Source organism: Pteropus vampyrus, unplaced genomic scaffold, assembly GCF_000151845.1.
Source record: "Pteropus vampyrus isolate Shadow unplaced genomic scaffold, Pvam_2.0 Scaffold17, whole genome shotgun sequence".
Lineage (NCBI taxonomy): Eukaryota > Metazoa > Chordata > Mammalia > Chiroptera > Pteropodidae > Pteropus > Pteropus vampyrus.
In genome coordinates this window covers 12,285,225-12,289,874 of record NW_011888798.1, presented here as the reverse complement: position 1 = coordinate 12,289,874, position 4,650 = coordinate 12,285,225, and positions in this window count along the sequence as shown.

The window sequence follows — 4,650 nt, the reverse complement described above, 5'->3', positions numbered from 1 at the left end:
CTTTTTGGCAGATATGGGTTCTCTGCCGTCTCCGCCTCTCCCTGCTGCCTCTTGCCAGCCACATCGTTTGGTTACTCTTACTGCCCGGGCTCTGGGGGAAGCTCAGTTTGTGAGTTTATGAAATAAACACTTAGCTGAAACTGCTTGATGGATGGTGGACAAATCATTCTGTCATTTTTTAAAATCCCATTGGAAAAAAATCAGGAGTAGGGTGACCATACCTCTTCTCTTTTTTTCCTTCTCACTTCTCTTCTAGTTCTTCTGGGTTCTCTGGATCCTTCTTCCCTTAACTGATAAATTCCTATCTTTACACTTTGGGTTCCCGCCTTTCTCTCTGGATCTTCTCCCTAAGGTAGCTCGTGCGTTCCTGATCAACTCTTGGCGGATGACTCCCAAATCTCTCTCTAGCCTCGTCTTTTCTCTCAAGGTTGCATTACAGGATTAAACTTGGAGGCTTTACCATGAGGCAGTTCTGGATCAAATCCTGGGTCAGCGGGGTGACCTTGGGTGAACACTGAACATCACTGAGCTACCACGCCTATGAGACAGGTTCACTGTAACTTCTTATGGTGGTTGACAGTATTAAAAATAATTTGTAGGATGTGCTTGGCAATTGCTTCCTAAGCCAAAAGCCATTGTATGAAAGCGCCCTGTTCTTTCCACAGTATTTTACTGCCTCAATCTCGGAAGCCCTTGTTTTTAAAAGTGACTTTGTACATTGAGTTGTCAGTGTTGTCTCCTTTTAAGCTCCCAGGAATGAGGTCCACCAGGAAGGTGGGAATGGATGAACAGGGAGGCCACTCTGAAAAATGCAACACGATAGAATTTGCTGACAAGATAGATTGCCCTCAAAGCTTTGTGGGAGTCTGAAAATACCAAGAGTGGTAAACTTGCCTGGTGGCACCCTGCAATCCTGCCATATCAAATCAAAGCCATTTGTTTCTATCATTAGCAGTAAAGTAAGCAAATGAATTCTCTGGAGCTTCCTTAAAAACAATTAGGACCAGTAGATAAACAAAGGCAGAGGAATAGGAGTATCAATGGTGACCTGGAGGCTCCATCAGGTTTCGCATTGCTTCCAAAAGCACAGTTTTCTTTTAGTAATAGCTTAAAACACTTTTGGAAAAGTTTTATTTTGTTTTGATATACCCTTATACTTTTTATCCCTAGAAGTTTTACAGAATTGGGAGAGATTTAATGCAGGGAAGAGAGAGAAAGGAAAATCAGATTTGGTACACTTTTGACACTGTGTGTGGTACATTACATTCACTATTTCACATTCTGTGACCTCAGTTTACCTTATTAAGATCTTAGGATGGGTTTGGTCATAGAAATATAAAGTCATAAAATTCTGTACGTAGGCTGATCTAATGTTTTCATTCTACAAATGAGAGGGAAACTACATGGCTGGTTCGGGATAAAATCAGGACAAGTACCAGATCTTCTGACTCCCCTCACACCAGTCTCCCTATGCATGAGACCCAGGGACATTTAGGATACTGCCAAAAGGTTAGGCGGTGTTAGTGAAGAAAATTGTGCACAAGAAGAAAATTTTCCTTCTTGTGTAAAGAAAGGAAATTCCATTCTCTCTGTCTGTGAGCCAGTGTGTGTGTTTTTTGAGCCCAGTGAAATATGCAAAGGTATTAAAACCTATACTAAAATCTATACTAATTTCCTTTTTTGTAAAAACATACATAAGAGGAAACCATACCTTTTCTTCTGCTTATTGAAAATTGTCATATTTGTGCTTGGTACCTGGAACTGAGATAGCCATGTATATGCCATTAGGGGGTGCTAAGATAGCAGCATCAAAAGGTGAAAGAATCTGGGTTTTGAACATGAATATGAGGAAGGACATTAACCAGTCTTGGAAGTGAAATGCTTCCAGATATCGTTCTATGTAAGATATTGATTTTTCCTATTTTCAAAGAAAATGCAGTCAGGATTTTATGTCTGCAAATGAAAGCATCCTAAGAAGACTCTTTGAACCTCTGACAGATCATTTGCTAAAGGGAAATAACGATGCCATGTCAGAGTTGGCTCACACTAGCCAGTTGTTAGCATCTTTTTCCAACTCAATGTTCAATGACATCACAGTGGTAGTTTCTGTAATGTTATGTTGGTGCTTTCCCATCATGGTGGGGGTAGTTACACCATGGAGATTGGCAAATGATATAAATCAGGGCTTCTTCCTTTCTTTTTTTCTTTTTCTTTCTCTTTCATATTTTTTTAAAAAATTTTGAGAGTCAGTTTATCAGCACACTATTGGAAAAATTAAAATCATACCGTCATTAAAAGTATTAGAGATAATATGTCTGAGGCATCTATTAATGCACTTGCTCTAAATAATAGGATTTGATAGATGACAGCTACTTTTGCTATGCATATCAATATACAAAGTCAACAAAAAAGGGAACAAATGTATATGATTTCCTAGCGCAGATACATGTGTGATAGTTGTTAGACCTGCACTTGAAAGGTTTGAAACAAATTAATATTGTTCCTTGTTGAATTAGCCTTTTGTTATTCAGAACATTCAATTTCCACTACGGATTTAGGCTCAGGCTATGACGAAGAGCTGGCTAGACCACCTGCCTGGAAAGGAGGCTGGGTGACAGGGAGGCTGGGTGACATAATGTAATGTCACTGGTGTCATAATGCTAGACAAGAGCCATGGCTCTGTCTGTCTACAAAGAGGGGAACTTGTTCCTAAAATGGGGTAGCTAGGTGTCTTATTTTGGGTTTCCTGGAAAACTCACTGCGATGGAGATTTGTATGAGGAATAAGACCCGTTGGAGAGTAAAGGAAGTTGAATTCGGCAGGAGGAAAAGCTGAGCTGTGACGCAGTGACATCAAAGGCCTCAGCTAATCTCACAGAGAGATCTGAAGCTGGGAGAGTCCTTTAGAGTTGTTCCAAATGAGGCAAGGACCAGTAATTGGATGAGAACTGTCACTGGAGAGGAGGCATTGTCATGGGTGTAGATCTCCCTTTTGTTGAGTGAATCCCAGAGAGGATGCAGCTGCGATCAATCCATTAGCAGTCGACGTTCTTGGTAGCTGGGGAAATGAGTGCCTTGGTTCTGAGGGAGATCTCGTAGTGCATCACAGTGTCCACTAAAGTGGGATTGGGGTAGACTTTCCCAGAGTGTTTCTTTGTTTGATCCCTTCTGCATCTCAGGCTAAGTCTCACTTCATTTTCACTAATTGGGGCTAAAATTTAAGAGCACAAACCCCAGCTAAAACCTCATCTCTCCTCAATGCCTTCTGTAATAATCCATCCAGACCGACTTTGTTTGCTTGTTTGTTTGTTTGTTTATTTCAATAGTATCAGCCAAAAGATCTTCGATGCAAGCAACAGAAACCAACTATGAATAATTTAGGCATAAAAGGAATTTATGAGAACAATCAACAGAAAGCCAGGAGAAAAGCCAAAGAAGGAAGGGCAGCAGAAATAATCCTGGTGAGAAACTGCAGTTGTACATCCTAATAATCCTTAATGCACCCATCTGCCGTACCCCCACTTCTCCTGAATTCAGTCCCCACTGTAATCTCCCCCATGGTACTCAATGTATTTACTACTCCAGTTGTGTATGTCTGCCACTGCACATCTAATGCAATGGTATCTTATAAGTATCTGCCACTCGTTTGAGGTTCAGAATATTTCTGTGAGCTTCCAGCTATCTGAGCTGAGGCCATGTGCCCACACCCTCAATGCCAGAGAGTGGAAAGAGAGGTAATTTTTCTGTTCCAATGACTGTGTCCTGATCACCACCAAGATTCACATTGTGGGAAGTATAAGAATTAGAAAGAAGGCTAACATGCTGAGTCAGAACAAAACCTGATAAACACCTACTCCTCAATGCTCTGTACCAAGTGAATCATATTCTTGTTTTGTTGATGTGAGTTTTTCTATGGCTGATGTTCCAGGAGGTGCGAGGTCTTTTCACTCACATATCTGTGTAGATAGTGACTGCTCAGTCCATTTCTCAAAGAGAAGGGCAAATTTTATCTCCTGACATTAAGGTATGTTGTAGAATATGTGTGAAAGTTTCCTTGGTTCCAAGAAAGACTCATTCAAGCCAACTGAGTGAAAGGGGCTGAGTGCTAGGAAATACTTGAGCTGCTACTGGATCTGGGAACATAGGCAAGAAACAGAGTGGTTCCATCAATTGCTTTTATCTTTCAGGGTGGCTTTGTCTTTCTCTTTTTCTTGTGGTTTGCATGATCTCGTTACTTGGCATCCCTTTTTCTCCCCTGGCTTGATTCATTCTCTGTATCAGAGATCTGCTTCAAATTCTAAAAGAATCAGCCTCATTAATTTGGCTCACTATTTTTCCTCCATTGGGCAAAGAGCTTTGTGGATCTTTGGCCAGACTAAAGAATGAGTCTGGTGCCCATCCAGTGTATTCAATGACTACATGTCTTGAACAACAATCACCTAGAACTGCTTTCCTGAACAACTCAGTTATAATGGGATATTGGGCGTGTCAGGCACCATGTCTGATATATTTCAGGATCCTCTGAAGTGTAATTCAACTCTCCTCCCAGTTTTTAGGGAGTCACTCTCAGTTTTTAGGGAGTCACTCTCACTTTTTAACTAATAAGGGAACTATTAGTTAATAAGTATTATTTTTTGTGCCTGCTATTATG